At 36.9% G+C, this 18,082-nt stretch overlaps 1 long non-coding RNA gene across 1 annotated transcript; it reads right to left on the bottom strand.

The window, feature by feature from the left end:
- Window positions 1-14,971: 14,971 nt before the first annotated feature.
- Window positions 14,972-17,040, bottom strand: LOC131995311 (uncharacterized). Its single transcript, XR_009397371.1, has 4 exons — window positions 16,715-17,040; window positions 15,489-15,789; window positions 15,272-15,401; window positions 14,972-15,219 (listed from the first exon to the last, which is right to left on the bottom strand). It is a non-coding gene; the product is annotated as an uncharacterized LOC131995311 (long non-coding RNA).
- Window positions 17,041-18,082: the final 1,042 nt, after the last annotated feature.

Raw genomic sequence — 18,082 nt, forward strand, 5'->3', positions numbered from 1 at the left:
CAGGAGCTTGACCTGGATAGTCACCTCCACATACAAATGTGGCTACAACAACAACCATTAGACATTTGCTACTATCTCCTCTTCTTTGAAATCTCCACGGATTCTGCAGAAATTGCAACCTTTAATCCATCAGCATGTTTTCCAGTTTAAGTAGTTGAAGTTTAGATTAGGCCACATAATTTTGAAGCTTTAACAGCCTCCAATTCATAACCATCTATCATCTGTTGTCCTTTGGATCTTTTCTTGGAAAATTACCGTTCGTGATGCTATAGGCGCAGCGCCCAAGTGAACAGAAAGGTCGGTCAGCCAGCAGTCAAAATTTGAACTACTACTGTAAAAAATGGTATTATAACTGGGCGGATTTATTTGAAGAGAGATAGGACCATTGATAAGTATACGGTTCGACACAGAATCACTTTCGAATTAGATTTAGCCATATTCATTTGTGTGTGTGTCCGTCTTTCTGTCAAAGTTTATTTGTATATAAAGTATAGGTCGCTATATTCATCGGATCATCTTCAAATGTGGCACAGACAGTTTTTTGGTCTAGAAACAAATTCTATTTAAACTGTATGGAGTCCCATCAGATTTGGATGTTGCTCCCAAATATAAGTTTGTCCGATTTTGAGTAATATTGCAGAATTGTGGTTGTTGTTGTTGTTGTAGCAGTGTGTTATACACTGAGGCGGCAGCCCTTGCCGATGAAGGAATCCATCGGGTCAATCCGGTACGTACAACCCGCTTCCATGTGATTGGTAATTTTTTTTAAACGATCCTCACGAAATTATGACTACTTTGAGTAGATAAAAATGTTTATTTAAAATTCTTGCATTAATATATCATAAAATATCTTGCAATTTCGACATAAACAAAGTCCCAACGTTTGTGACAAATAGAGTTCACTTGTGTAAAATTTCTCTTAAATCTAATGAAATATTTTTTTGCGTCGATGTACCTTCTAATACTAGAGATATGTTAGATCCGATCGGTTCTTTCCGGTATAGTTTACAGAATATTAAAGACAATAGCGGTTCAGACAATGTGTTATCTAAACAACTTGGGATATTTGGCATTGCGCCAGATATCAAGCTTGTTTATCATCACGGCAGTGTTCGCACCAATTCATCAAGCCATAACGCCCAGAGGTATAAATGTTGCATTGATTTCAGTGCATCAGAAGGTATCGTCCTCTATGCGGTTGCGATTCACAAACAAGCCATTCTTTTGATCAAGCTGAGTATTAGCAAAAAACAACCATGTATTCTGCTAAAATTTCCGCAAAGAACTCAGTTGAAGGACTTCTAAGGACTCAAGAAGTCAAGTCGAAGACGGTTTTATATGGGAGCTATATCTAAATCAGAACCGATATTCCCCATTTGTGGATTACAAATGAGGATATCGATGATATATCGAGCTACATTAATAAGAAGTATCTGGAAATTTTTAAAAATGTTAAAACAAAAGTTTACCGAAGAATTCTTTTTTTTTCATAAGCCACTATGTTTTTTAAACAAAAAAATATTTTCTTAATTTTCTATGACAATTTAATGAAGAAAATGTGATTTTTGATATATTGGGTTGCCCAAAAAGTAATTGCGGATTTTTTAAAAGAAAATAAATGCATTTTTATTAAAACTTAGAATGAACTTTAAATTAATATACTTTTTTTACACTTTTTTTCTAAAGCAAGCTAAAAGTAACAGCTGATAACTGACAGAAGAAAGAATGCAATGACAGAGTCACAAGCTGTGAAAAAATTTGTCAACGCCGACTACATGAAAAATCCGCAATTACTATTTGGGCAACCCAATAAAACCGAATCTATTGTCGAAAGTAGTAAGCTTATCTTCATATATGTATTTTTATATCCTCCACCATAGGATGGGGGGTATATTAATTTCGTCATTCTGTTTGTAACTACTCGATATATTCGTCTGAGACCCCATAAAGTATATATTCTTGATCGTCGCGACATTTTATGTCGATCTAGCCATGTCTGACTGTCCGTCCGTCCGTCTGTCTGTCGAAAGCACGCTAACTTCCAAAGGAGTAAAGCTAGCCGCTTGAGATTTTGCACAAATACTTCTTACTAGTGTAGGTCAGTTGGTATTGTAAATGGGCCATATCGGTCCATGTTTTGATATAGCTGCCATATAAACCGATCTTGGGTCTTGATTTCTTGAGCCTCTAGGGTGCGCAATTCTTATCCGATTGGAATGAAATTTTGCACGACGTGTTTTGTTATAATATCCAACAACTGTGCCAAGTATAGTTCAAATCGGTCTATAACCTGATATAGCTGCCATATAAACCGATTATGGGTCTTGACTTCTTGAGCCTCTAGGGTGCGCAATTCTTATCCGATTGGAATGAAATTTTGCACGACGTGTTTTGTTATGATATCCAACAACTGTATCAAGTATGGTTCAAATCGATCCATAACCTGATATAGCTGTCATATAAACCGATCTTGGGTCTTGATTTCTTGAGCCTCTAGGGTGCGCAATTCTTATCCGATTGGAATGAAATTTTGCACGACGTGTTTTGTTATAATATCCAACAACTGTGCCAAGTATAGTTCAAATCGGTCTATAACCTGATATAGCTGCCATATAAACCGATTATGGGTCTTGACTTCTTGAGCCTCTAGGGTGCGCAATTCTTATCCGATTGGAATGAAATTTTGCACGACGTGTTTTGTTATGATATCCAACAACTGTATCAAGTATGGTTCAAATCGATCCATAACCTGATATAGCTGTCATATAAACCGATCTTGGGTCTTGACTTCTATAGCCTCTGGAGGTCGCAATTGTTATCCGATTTGCCTGAAATTTTGTACGACGGATCCTCTCATGACAATCAACATACGTGTTTATTATGGTCTAAATCGGTCTATAGCCCGATGCAGCTCCCATATAAACCGATCTCTCTTTTTTACTTCTTGAGCCCCCAAAGGGCGCAATTCTTATTCGAATTGGCTGACATTTTACACAGGTCTCCAACATATAATTGAATTGTGGTCCAGACTGGACCATATCTTGATATCGCTCTAATAGCAGAGCAAATCTTTTCTTATATCCTTTTTTGCCTAAGAAGAGATGCCGGGAAAAGAACTCGACAAATGAGATCCATGGTGGAAGGTATATAAGATTCGGCCCGGCCGAACTTAGCACGCTTTGTTTTTTTTTTCTTTTGGAACCCATCGAATAAAACAAAACCCAAAACGGTTTCTAGAAATCTCCATCGGTAGTTTTCAAAAAAATTTTGGTTTGAATTTTTGAGCTATACAAACTTTAATACTTCCGACAAGGCAATTTTCTCCCAAAGCATGACCTTACATGACGGAAAAGTTTTATTTAACTAGTTTCATTTGTGCACTTTACGCCAATCCAAGTTGCTTTATAAGGCAGCTCTTTTCTTAGGTATTTTTCTTCCCATCCGGCGTTAATGGCGGCGTTAATATGGCCATTAGTTACATTAAGTCATATTGCATAGTGAGGTGCTCGGCATATTAGCCTTCCGGGATTGTGTGCCCCGAATGGGAGTCCAAACAGCGATCCACAGTGCGATACCTCTTTGAGGAAAAGATTTTTATATGAAAAAGTACCGCACAAATGTTGCTAGCATTAGGAGGGGATAACCATCGCTGAAAATTTTTTTGATATTCTCGTCAGGATTCGAACCCTGGCGTTCAGCGTCAAAGGCGGGACATGACGGGAAAATATTATTTAGCTAGTCTCATTTGTGCACTTTACGCGAATCAAAGTTGCTTTTTTAAGCAGGTCTTTTCTTTGGTATTTTTCTACCCATACGGCGTTAATGGGTTAATTTAGTCATTAATTACGTTAAGTCATATTGCGTAGTGAGGTGCTCGGCATATTGATCTTCCGGGATTGTGTGGCTCGAATGGGAGTCCAAACGGTGTTCCACAGTGAGACACCACCTTTTTTCGATGTTCTCGTCATGATTCGAACCCTGGCGTTCAGCTTCAAAAGCTGTCATGCCTTCCGCTATAGTGGCCTGTATGTATTTAAACTCTGAATTTAACCCAAAGGGACTAAAATTCTGGTACATGAAATTTCAGTTTTTTTTTGTCCTTGGAAAACTCTGTCCCTACATACGAAACATCTGAGGAAAATTATCTACGTTAGAGTGTGATTTAGCAAATGTGAACATTCGCAAGTTATTGGGCTGTATAAGCGATCTGGATGGTTCAACGGTAGGAACTATAAGGCATCTTCCTAACGTCTAAGTGAGTCTGATGGCAGACTGCCACTTAAACTTAACCTTACCTAGAGTGTCATGCCTGGTTATGTGAATATCCATTAGTTTGACATCCTCACTGAACTGTCTCTTACATAGCGTTAATACATCAGGATCAGAAGATTTCTTAAAAAGCGAAAATTATACAACTCTTGGCAAATTTTTGAAAGTAGTCAACCGCATGTTTTTTACATTTTGAAACATAAAGGTGGTAACCTACTGTGGCAAACTCGAACAACAGTTGTTTGATTCTACATTGGTTGTTACTTTGCTCTAGTTCTATATACAAATTCATAGCACACAATACATTGTATATTGGTATGTGGTACATGGGAACATTCGTCTAATGAGTGCACATTATTTGTCCATATCAACAAAACTCTCAAGATGGATTCCTATCTTAAACAAAGCCATGATAAGAAGTAATGCATGACATTTGTTGACTGTGGCCATAAAGTATTATGACGACGGTTAATAATTCGTCATAGTCCAAAAGGTTTAACAACTTGCATTGCTACCACCAAATTGCTTGCTTTATGTGAAAAAAAGAATAACATTGAGGCATATTGCAACAAACGGCATTGAAGTCGGTTTTCGGTATTGCTTGGCAAAACATTGCATATGTCAAAATAAGGCACTCCATATTTTAAAAGACGGAACCTCATATTCCTTTTGGCGGCTCTGCCAAATGCCGTTTTGTTCAACTTTTGTTGTTGGCCTTCCACTCGATTAATCCAAGAAAGAAATTGTACATAGAAATAGGAGTCATAATTTTTATTATCTGACAATTTGTTGTATTGTCGAGCAGAATGAATGTTGGCCGTAAACTTAATGCTGATGTCTTTGACTACGCCTATGCCAAAACATTGTGAACACCCACATTGTGACATGCGAGTACGTGCGTACGTTCGAGTTACATTCCAAGAATTACACATCTCTGCAGCCAGAAGACGCTGGATTAGTAAATGCTCCTTGGATTTGGGAGGCTTTGTTTTGTTGAGAGATACGAGCGGCTGCCATAATAACCATTGTAACGCACAATTCTGTATTACTTTAATATTATGCAATATAAATCAGCAAATGGATTTTATATGCCCATCTTTTTAAGTCGCTGGAAACACACCGCTAGGTTTTTGTTATTTAACCAAAGGAAATACAATATTCAAGCACACTGGAGAATACACTACGAAAATTATGTTGAGAAGTGCATTAGTTTGTAACATTCAGAAGGAAAAGTGTGGATTTATTGAGAAGTATACGGATGGACTCCGAAAAATTTCCTTATTCGATTTAACTATGCCGATCTGCTTGTCAATGTCAATTTGTGTATCAGGTACACAACGTTTTTTTTTAACCAATGTTCCAATTTGGCACACAGATTTTGTTTTTACCTGAAAACTAAGCTACGAGTCTTTAAATAAAGCTCTCATATATATCCTCCTCCGAATCGAGTAATAGTGCAATCTTGTAGAATGCAATCTCTATAGAATGTTATCAAAATCTATTTAGTTTGAGATACAGCTTTTACATCCTCTGCTTTCGATGTATTTGAGGCGGCCTCTAAGAAGTTAATTTGCAAAATTTTCAAGTTCGGAAAAGAACCGCGCAATTTTGAGAGAACATACATACCTTTTTCGGCGAAAGAAAATAAAGGGTGATTTTTTGAGGTTAGGATTTTCATGCATTAGTATTTGACAGATCACGTGGGATTTCAGACATGGTGTCAAAGAGAAAGATGCTCAGAATGCTTTGACATTTCATCATGAATAGACTTACTAACGAGCAACGCTTGCAAATCATTGAATTTTATTACCAAAATCAGTGTTCGGTTCGAAATGTGTTCAAATTTTGACAAATTTTGTTCAGCGATGAGGCTCATTTCTGGTTGAATGGCTACGTAAATAAGCAAAATTGCCGCATTTGGAGTGAAGAGCAACCAGAAGCCGTTCAAGAACTGCCCATGCATCCCGAAAAATGCACTGTTTGGTGTGGTTTGTACGCTGGTGGAATCATTGGACCGTATTTTTTCAAAGATGCTGTTGGACGCAACGTTACGTTGAATGAACACATTTCGAACCGAACACTGATTTTGGTAATAAAATTCAATGATTTGCAAGCGTTGCTCGTTAGTAAGTCTATTCATGATGAAATGTCAAAGCATACTGAGCATATTTCTCTTTGACACCATGTCTGAAATCCCACGTGATCTGTCAAATACTAATGCATGAAAATCCTAACCTCAAAAAAATCACCCTTTAGCTTCCATATAGACCGATCTGCCGATAAGGGGACTGAAGCCCATAAAATCTTTAGTTTTTACCCGATTTCGCTGAAAATTTGAAACAGTGAGTAGGTAAAGACCTCCCAACATCCGACATTAATATGGTTCTGATCGGTTTATAATTGGATATATCTGCCAAAAGGAGCAATATTTTGTTCTACAAAATTGAATAGTGACATACATTTTAGACCACTCAATGTATGTTATCCAATTTTCACCGGATTGTGCCGAAATGGGGCTTACATATATACCCGAGGTGGTGGGTATCCAAAGTTCGGCCCGGCCGAACTTAGTACGCTTTTACTTGTTTTTAGTAAGTTTTGAACATGTGTTTTCCATTTAAAAATGTTGTCAAGGTGGAATCCCAGATATTTATACGACAGGTTATTTTGATAAAGGCCTGTAATTGCTGTAGTCAGATCGATCCGGTTTTATGAATGGGTCTAATGATTGATTGCTTCATAATATCCGGTATTGCTGCTTCATGAATGCTTCCATTTATGAATTTTGTTATGACTGGTGTGAACAGGTTTGCGTTATTTTTCAAATCTATTGAACTTATTTTTTTCAGTGTGGACGAAGAACACATGCAACTATATATTCCATCGTATTCAGCCATATCACCCCTTATAAATTGTGAATCTATGGAGAAACAGATATTTTTGGGTGTTAAGGTAGAATAGGAGTACCTATGTAATGTGTGTATGTAAAACTGGGAATGGAAGTTAAATAAATACACACGACTGTAGGCTGAATCGTGCAGGCGTTTGTTTGTTGCCTCTTTGTATGGTAAAAAAGCTGTTACAGCTAACTTTAATTTCAAATGATAAGAATAAGGAAATACTCCAATCAAGACGAACGGATATTGCTGATGCACTGTGGGACAATAACAAATAATACAACATCATATAAAAGAGTGCCTGTTAATTTTGTCATTCTGTTTGCAACAAATCGTTATATTAACGTAAAGCAGTATAAAGTATTTTATTGCAGTAAGCGTTAATACGGAAGCAAAAGAAGACAAAGTTAATTAAATTGCAAATAGACAGTGCAAATAAGATTACAACGAAATATGGATTGTTTGTTTGTACCATCGATAACGAATATAAATAGTTAAAAGATGGACAAAGGTCGGGCGTCAAGAGTTAGTAAAGGTAAAACTAAAACCATGCATCGAATTTGTCTAGTTCTTTTCCCGGTATCTCTTTTAGGCAAACATATGATAAAAGAAAAAAATTGCTATGATATTTGAGCTATATCAACTTATGGTCCGATGGTCCGGACCATAATTAAACTGAATGTTGAAGTCGTTTAGGAAAATTTCAGCCAATTCGAATAAAAATTGCGCTCTTTAGGAGCTCAAGAAGTAAAATAGGGAGATCGGTTTATATGGGAGATGAATCAGGCGATAGACCGATTCAGACCATAATTGACACGTACGTTGAAGATCATGTGAGAAGTCGTTGTACAAAATTTCAGCCAAATCGGATATTAATTGCGACCTCTAGATGCTCAAGAAGTCAGGTTATGGACCAATTAAAACCATATTTGTCACAGAAATTGGAAGTCATAACAAAACACTTCTTGCAAAATTTCAGCCAATTGGATAAGAATTGCGGCACTAGACGCCTCAAGGAGTCAAGATTTAAGATCGGTTTCTATGACAGCTATATCAGATTATGGATTGTGCATAATAGTGGAAGTCACAACGAAACACGTCGTGCAAAATTTCAGCCAAATCGGATAAGTATTGCGCCCTATAGAGGCTGATATGTCAATACTCCAGATCGGTTTATATAACAGTTATATCAGGTTATAGACCGATTTGAACCACACTTAACACAGTTGTTGGAAATCATAACAAAAAACCTCATGCAAAATTTCAGCCAAATCGGATAAGAATTGCGCCCTCTAGTGACTCAAGAAGTCAAGATCCAAGATCGGTTTATAGGGCAGCTATTTCAAAACATGGACTGATATGGCCCATTAATAATCCCAACCGACCTACACTAACAAGAAGTATTCATGCAAAATTTCAAGCGGTTAGCTTTACTCCTTCTAAAGTTTGCGTGCTTTCGACAGACAGACGGACGGACGGACATGGCTATATCGACTTAAAATGACATGACGATCACGTATATATACTTAATGGGGTAGCAGAGGAATATTTCGAGGAGTTACAAACAGAATGACAAAATTAGTAAATCCCCATCCTATGGTGGAGGGAATAAAAATGGTATAATCGAATAGAGCAAAAAATGTAATTTCATTAAAGAAAAGGGGCAAACTTCCCATGTATCAATGAACGTTGTCCGATTTGAGCTTAAGCTCAATAATAAAGGATCTAATTTTTATATCCGAGTCCCAACGGCGTCACGCAGTGCTACACCTCTATGAAGATTATTGCCGCTTTGCTGTCTGTTCATTCTAGAACAAAAGTCTCACACATCGTATCCACATACGAGAGGTCACTGTCTGTTTGGAAAACATGCTGATATACTAAAGGTTGCAAGTAATGATTTCTGCAAAAGCTTTTAGGACTTCGAATAAGAGGAAAATATATAACACCTACTTTGTGCTTGTCCTGAAGTGACACGAAGAGAATTTCCACGTTAGGTTCTTATTTTCTAACAGGCAGCTACATATAAATATAATCCAAACTGAACCATATTTGGGTCAGATGCCGGGAGGCTTAGAGTCACCCTCTGTTTCAACTTTCAGCGAAATCGGGTAATAAATAAAGCTTTTATGGGCTTTTGACCCTTTATTGACAGATCGGTCTATATGGTAGCTATATCTAAATATAGTCCGACCTCAACCATATTAGCCTTGGGTATCAGGAGGCTCAAAACAACTCACTGTTTAAAATTTCAGCGAAATCGGGTAGTAAATAGAGCTTCTATGGGCTTCGGACCCTTTATCGGCAGATCGGTCTATATGGCAGCTATATCTAAATAGTCCGATCTAAACCACAATTGGGTCCTACGTTAGGAGGCGTAAAACTACTCAATGTTTAAAATTTCAGCGAAATCGGTTAAATAATAAAGTTTTTATAGGCTTTAGACCCTTTATCTGGAGATCGGTTTAAATGACAGCTATACTTAAATATATTCCGATTTAATCCATATTTAGGTCAAATATCAGCAGGCTTAAGATAACACTCTGTTTCAACTTTCAGCGAAATTGGGTAATAAATAAAGCTTTTATGGGCTTCCGACCCTTAATCGGCAGATCGGTCTATATGACAGCTACATATAAATATAGTCAGATATGGCCCATATTTGGTTCAATTGTCGGGACCAAATTTCAGCGAAATCGGACGAAAAATAAAGCATTTATTGGCATTAGACCCTTTATCGAAAAATCGGTCTATATTTGGCCCGTTCAAGAACGTAACCAGCGTGCATCAAAAAGAGGCCACCGTAGCGCAGAGTTTACAATGTCCGCCTATGACGCTGAACGCCTGGGTTCGAATCCTGGCAAGACAATCAGAAAAATTTTCCGCGGTGGTTTTCCCCTCCTAATGCCGGCAACATTTGTGAGGTACTATGCCATGTAAATCTTCTCTCCAAAGAGGTGACGCACTGCGGCACGCCGTTCGGACTCGGCTATAAAAAGGAGGCCCCATATCATTGAGCTTAAAACTTAAATCGGACTGCACTCATTTATATGTGAGAAGTTTGCCCATGTTCCTTAGTGGAATGTTCATGGGCAAAATTTGTTTGTTTTTGTGCCAAATTTTAGCTCAATATCTCAATTTTTGAAGGCTGTAGAGTGATTACAACAGATGGACGGACGGATAGACGGCCATACACACGGACATCATTAAATCGTCTTAGAATTTTACGACGATCCGGAATATATATACTTTTTAGGGTCGGAAATTGATATTTCGATGTGTTGTCCTGTGGTGGTGGGTATAAAAATAAGGTTGACCCTTATTTATAAATGCTTTTGAAATGTTTCTAAAATTTAATCTAAACAATGCAGATTATAAACTTTGCGACCATTTTATTCGTATATAAAATATTTTAACTAAAAATGTTTATCTTTTAAATATTAAATTTAAATAAAATATTTTTATTTATTTTATTTAAAGTTGTTCTTTAATTATTGAATTTGTAAGAACTTTAAAACAATTTTCAAACCCTCAACTTCAACCCCACTGTCACTTCCCCGACAACTAAATGTAAATAGACTTTGTGTAGAAGTCGAAAATACATACTCCCGCTTGCATTTGTTTATTCATACCTGATGGCGGGGAACAATTTCTCGAATGCTGGATGGTGGGACCATGATGGGATGACTGACTGGTTGCCAGTTCGTGTGTATAAATTAGTCTCGTGAGTGTAATTCTATTAAATCAACTGAATTTCGCAATTTTTGCTGCGTTTCATCTCCTTCTGTATTCGGATATTCCTTTGTTTTGTCAGAGTTCGTTTGAGTTTTCGTAACGAAGAAGTAGCGTTTCCAACCAACCATTCGTCTATCTGTCCGTCTGTCCCTCCCTCAGCCAATTCGTTTAGACATCCCTGCGCACATACTACTTGCCTATTCCATGCAGTTCACTTGGCAATAATTTAACAAAAACGAAAGAAACAAAACGCAAAAAAGGGGGCGGAGGGCTGTTTGTTAACGTTATCAAAAACAGAACACTGAGTAACAATGGTGGAACACCATAGATTTGAGGGTGTTTAAATTGGTTTTCTTTGTTGATACGAACGCTGATGATGCCGATGCTGACGCGGATGCTGCTGTTGCTGTTGGTGGATTATTATGAAATATTGCAGATCGCTGTTGTTTAAATTGGTTTTTGCCACTACACCACTTCGGCTAACAAACGACAATGATGGCTACAATGGCATTTCGAACATAGACACACAAAACAACAACAGCTACAATAATAGCAAAAAAAGGTGGAACAATCCCACATGGATGGGGTTTCTGTGCAAATAACAGACAAATGAGAAGCCTCCTTTGGATTCTGAAACATCTGTAGACATTTGCCATGGATGTAAAATATTACCACTGAAACCGATTCATACACCTCGCCCACTCTTTGTGGTCCTCTATCGTTTCATATTGAAGCATATAACAATTTAAAGTAGCTATCTAAGTATTACTAATCTAATTTATTAAAAACAAGAAACGAAAATATTAAAACAAACATGTCCATGTGAGTACGTTGAAATTTGTCACGGAGTCTCTTGCCTGCCAGTGACACTTGTCACAAATGTTCCGATTATCGTGATTTATAACACTAGAGAGAATTGGTGTACATTTTGAGATTATGTTGGAGAGTTTAGTTAGCTTTTCTATGATAGAGTTTGTTTAGGTTTATAAATGCTACAAGTTTGGCCGAGTTTACATATCCTCTTAATGATTTTTGTTCAACCAGATTTTCTGGGATAATTAATAATTATAAGACGATCTGTAAACTCGCAAGCAGACGGTAAAGCCAATGCAATAGTTCTGGAGAGTTTGAAGATTTGTCATGATCCGGTTTCTACCGGTAAATCTACACCATTATAAAGTCGCTTTGGCGCCTTCAAAGACTTCCTCATGGCTGGATGGTTTAAAGTTGTTCTTATCCAGGAACCATGAGTGAAAGGAGTGGTGGTTTTTGAACTCACAATTCCAGGATTTAGTGTATTTTAAAGTGCTGCTAATGGGGACATGGGTAAATTAAGAAGCTCTATATAGAGTTTATAACCATGGTTTCTTGGGCAAAAATTCTTTAAATTCTTCGTGGGTTACGATTTTTACAACCGTTAAAATTGACTTCACCCCATTGGATAATGCCTAGTTAGGGAACACTACAATTACAGGGCACACTCACTTACCACGAAACTCTCCAATGATAAACGTGGATCTAGAGGAGGTTGTAGCTGACATTGGTTCTTCGGGAATTGTTGATGGAATTGTGTCTGAGTCAAAAATTAGTGGAATTTCTTCCTATACCCACCACCGAAGGATGGGGTGTATTCATTTTGTCATTCCGTCTGCAACACATCAAAATATCCATATTCGATCCTATAAGGTATATATATTCTGGATCAGCGTAAAAATCTAAGGCGATCTAGCCATGTCCGTTCGTCTGTACGTCTGTCTGTTGAAATCACGCTGCAGTCTTTAAAAATAGAGATATTAAGCTGAAACTTTGCACAGATCCTTTTTTGTTCATTAGCAGATTGAGTGCGAAGATGGGCTATATCGGACTATATTTTGATATAGCCTCCATATAGACCGATTCGCCGATTGAGGGTCTTACGTCCATAAAAGCCACATTTATTTTCCGATTTTACTGAAATTTGGCACAGTGAGTTGTGTCATGCCAGTCGACATTCAATTTGGCTCAGATCGGTCCAGATTTGGAGATAGCTGCCATATATGTCTTGGGTCCATAAAAGGCCCATTTGTGGTCCGATTTCGCCGAAATTTGGGACAATGAGTTGTGTTAGGCCCTTCAACATTCATCTTCAATTTGGCTCCGATCGGTTTAGATTTGAAAATATTGTAGCTGCAATTAGAACGATCTATCGATATAAGGCTTTGGGGCCCATGAAAGGCGCATTTCTTGTCCGAATTCGCCGAAATTCGGAACAGTGAGTTGCGTAAGGTTCTTCGGAAGTAAGTCACCAGAAACAGTCCTATTTGGCTATTGCGAAGGCTAACCCATTGTCAAGAAATATATCGGGTTTTCCAATAAGGTCATGAAAACTATTTTTAAATAAAACGCAAACTATTTCAGATATGTCACAAATTTTATTGTCGGCTTGAAGTACAATCAAAACATTTATGAAGTGAACTCGACTTTGTCCATATGGTCATCGTGGGCACGTTTGCATCTGTCAATACGTTGGACCCGATTTGCAATGACTTGACAACACATTTTAGCCTAAACGGTCCTTTTTCAGTTTAATGTTGGCTCTAAGCTCTTCCAACGTCGCACAGTGGGAGAAAATCAAAAAAACTAGTAAAAATATGCCATTTGAAATGGTTAAAGCTGAAGTGTTATTGAGATCATCTACGACTACAACTTATCGAGATCATGTACAACCTCAAGGCCTTAGGTGGGCCGGGCGTCTCTTGGAAGGCCCCTAATGTTGGTTACCTCAGCATTTCGAAAAATATTTCGGTATGTTAAATCTTGATTTGTGGTCCGATTTAAAAAAAAAAAACTCTAAGAAAAAATAAATCTTAATAATTCTTTCTGAATTTCGCGTATAAAAGTGTCTCCAACAACTAAAAATAAATTCTGTCCGAATTATTTTACAAAAATCCCCAAAATACCCATTTTGGGCAAAGATAATTTCCACATCGGCATTTTTTAGCAAATTTGCTGTGGAGACTATAAATATAAATGAGGTGCAATAAATTTTTTGCATGGGCTTAATAATGATAATGGAGTAAACAAAGCATGTGCTCAAATGGGTGATCCGGGCTTTGAAATTGGAGACATCGAGGGTTTTTTCCAATTTTGCAATAAAAAATTGCCTATTTTGAAGTACATATAGCAAACCTTTAAGTTAACATATTTTGTTCAAATTTCAATTAAAACGCATCTACGACATGTTCTCTTCACAAGCAAAAAAATACAAAAATATTTAAAAAAATTTAGGTAATTTAAGCCAGGTTTTTTTCAAAAAAGTCTAATCAATGAAAATACATTTTTTGACCAAAAAGTGCAAAAAAACATTTTTCACAAATTTTTACTTCCAAACTGTACAACCTTTAACTGAATAACAAGACGTGAACAGTTTTTGTGACAAAGTAGTCATCAATTTTGTCGAAAACCCAAGTCATGCATTAGGATGAAAATCAAACCACAAATGCCTTTGTAAATTGCAAAATACGAAGCCAATCTCGGCCAAAATTTCGTATATTACCGAAACCTGTGGAGATACAGTATTTGGAGATTTTGGAGCACTATGCGAACCATAAGTAAAGACTTAACAGCACGAACAAATTTTCGAAATGCCAAGGCAATCAATTTTAGGGGCTTGCCAAAAGCCGCCCGGACCACATAGGACCTAGAAGATCTACAAGTAATCTCGATTACACCTCAGCTTTAACAATTTTAAATTTCAAAGAGTTAGCTCTATCCGTTTTCAAATGGCATATTTTATACTAGGTTTTTTGGTTTGATTTTCTCCCACTGTGAGTAGCACAGTAGAGCGGTTCATATCTTTTGAACCGAATAATATAATTGAATTATTTAAACGGCATATGAAAGATAGTGTTCAGCCTATAAAATAAAAGTATAAGATACGCTTATTTTTTCCAATTTTAGATTATTTTTCTATTTTTTTAATGCTTTAATATTTTAAAATTATCAACCAAAAATTTTTGTGAAATTTTCATCATAACTCGTAATTAAGTTCTGAAGGTTATAACTTTTTGTATTTTTATAATTCGGAGAATTTTGTGACCTTTTCAGTGGTGTAATCAGATTTGCAATCGGTAAAGAAATAGTGCCACAATTCCAAAAATGCCGACGATATCTGGACTAAAATCGTGCTTATTTGGCAGCACTTCAAATGCTTAGAAATACTCGAGGTGACCAGCAGAAACGCCCCATGTCAGCCCCTGGACTTAAAAGGGTCTCCAAATTTTGCATTCTTTTTGGAAACTATCTCCACATTCACTATATGAAGTATCGTATTATCTTCCTGTACAAATGTTACATAATTATTCCAAATATTATTCGACTGTGGGACTTACCTTCCGTGCCTTTTTTACATTTGTTGCCTCTATATATATATTACTTTCCATCATTTCCATTGTGCGTTGTCGGCTTGTTAGCATAGGCTGATGACTTGAATGACTTGGCTTGTGGCCCATTCTGCTGAAACTACATGTCGTTCAGGTCAATATCTTCCAATTCAGGCAAAAAATAATGAGAGAGCATGGTGCAGTAATACTGTCCATTCACACTAACCTGACGATTGGCAATGTCGACGAAGAAGTATGTCCCAATGATGCCGCCGGCATGCAAACCGCACCATACAGTAACCTTTTAGGGATGAAGTGTTGATTTATGAAGCACATTTGGATTTTTAACTAACAAATAAGTCATATTTGCTTTTTGACGAACCCTTTAGCCAAAAATGAGTTTCGTCACTGAAGATGATTTTGCTCTTAAAGTAGCGGTTATCGACTCCGAATTTCAGTAGTAAATTTATATGATTTGCATACGTTGTTCGTTCGTGTACTTTACCATGATCAAAATGTTGAGTTTACTGAATAAAAAAAAATTTACAGTATCAGTTCGAAGATTAGTATAACAGTGCGTTCACAAATTTAATTTAAATTTGTCAAGTCCCTATTGCAAAACCCTTTAAACGTAGAACCGACGACTTTAATTTATTGGGGGCCACGGTGGCAAAGAGGGCAGCATGTCTGCCTACGAGGCCGAACGCCTGGATCAAATCCCGACTTGAATATCAGAACCATTATATCAGCACTGGTTATCTAGTAATGCTGGCGACATTTGTGAGGTCTCCAACCATGACAGAAGTTCTCTACGAAGTTGTGTAGCTAAGCTGCAATCCCTTCACACACCGCATAATAAAGGAGGTCTCTTATCATTAAGCTAAAACTTCAATCGGATTGCACTCTTTGGTATGAAAGGAACATTTTGATTTATTTTGTCGTGTAGCAAAAACGTAAACTACCCTAAATTTTAAGAAAATTCTCCGAAGAAACTATGTTCCAAAATAAAATCCTACTTCGCACCTCTTGAGTGGAAAATGTATATGACTGCCTACGTAAAAAAGAAATTCTAGAAATAGTAGCTTTTTCCAAGTCGAGAAGCGCGGATTAGAGTTTGATTTTAAATTCATAGTTTTAAGCTTTTGTTTTATGATTTTTGTTTTTTTTTTGTATTATCCATACAAATCAAATCGCCCCAGTGTATATATATATAGACGACATATATGAAGGGGCTGGAAACACTTAGCTATCAATTGCTTGTTAATAATAATCGGGTTTAAGGGATTCAAAAGTTAAAGAAATTCAAAGTACACAGTATTCAGTCGCCTTGGGGTAGAGTATGTTCCATTTACTGATAGCGGGAAATACCTGGGTGTTTTGGTGGACAGAAAACTTTACTTTTTATACAAAAAATTTGGAAACGGCGAAAAAGTCATCTCTTGCCTTATTTACCTGCATACGGTTTGCTATTGGCCAAAAATGGAAACACGTTTCATTCATTGGATGTATACTTAGTGCTGCCAGGTTTGTTTTAGTCCAAATTTTCAAAATTAAGAATAAAAATCATCAAATCGTAAATTTTTCTCTGGAAAACTTTATTCAATTGTCACAACAAAAAGTCGAATTTTTCCCTTAAATTTCGCAATTTTCGGTGGGTAGAATACCTCAGGAAGCTCAAATAATGAAGGCTGTTCCATGTTGTTTAATATTACTTCTAATAAAATTGCATTAAACAGATAATATCAATGAAATCTTCTCTAAGAACAAGCTTTATTGAAATATTCTCTAAAGACGAAATTGAACAGAAATTTTATTATTTACAAAATGTCAATGGAATCTTTAATTAGATTTTATACAAATGCCTCTAAGGCAACATTTCAATGAAATTTGGACTCTAATAATTTTTCAAAATGGACGTCTAAGGAAACTCTAGAAATGAAATGTTATTGAAGTTTCGATGTTTTTGCAAAATTTATTCCATTAATACGTATAAAGAGTTGATATTGTATTGGTAAAGAACAATTAGTAATACATCGTAAAAAAGAGGGCCATTTTTGGTACAAAAGCCAAAGACTGTAATACCACATTTAGCAAAAAACGTTACCCAGTTTTCCAATATCGACCTGATCACCTTAATAATTATGCTACCTTCAAAGCAAAAAAATCGTCAAAACGAGAAGATATTTACGCCAAAATGACGTAAAATCGTCACGACTGGCAGCCAAGTGTATACTGTAGTTGTCACCCTTATAATGATATATGGTACTGTGGGCTGGTGGACAGCTTTTCCAAAAATCCGCCAACTGCTTAAGACTCAGCCGTATTCAAAGGATGGCATGTTTGTGGATGTGGTTTTTAGTCCTGTTATGATATGTGGTGTTATAGTCTGGTGGACGATGTTCCATAAATCCACCTAATGTTCAATACCCAGCCGGGTCCAGCGGTTGGAGTGCTTGCTGAGAGATAGCTGAAAGTTTAAAATTCAACTGTCGGTTCACACAGCTTGCAATACTTGAAACTGGCTTAAACAATCCCGGGGAACAGTCATCTGTGGGGAGTCTCTGGCGACATGCAAGCTAATTCTTCAAAATAAGAAGCAAAGGGCTACGGATGACAGATGGTCATGAATTGGAACGCTCCAAGACTATGTGGACCAATACAAACATGAGGAGTGCCACCGTTTTGCTGTCATACGCTAGAACAGAAATTCTGCATACCCTGTCCGTTATGACAGGACACTTTATTATTGGAAATTATCCTTATAGAACTTTGGGAAGGATAATAGAACATCTACTGCGTGCTTATCTAGAAACCAGATGA

This window comes from Stomoxys calcitrans, chromosome 2 (genome assembly GCF_963082655.1).
Source record: "Stomoxys calcitrans chromosome 2, idStoCalc2.1, whole genome shotgun sequence".
NCBI lineage: Eukaryota > Metazoa > Arthropoda > Insecta > Diptera > Muscidae > Stomoxys > Stomoxys calcitrans.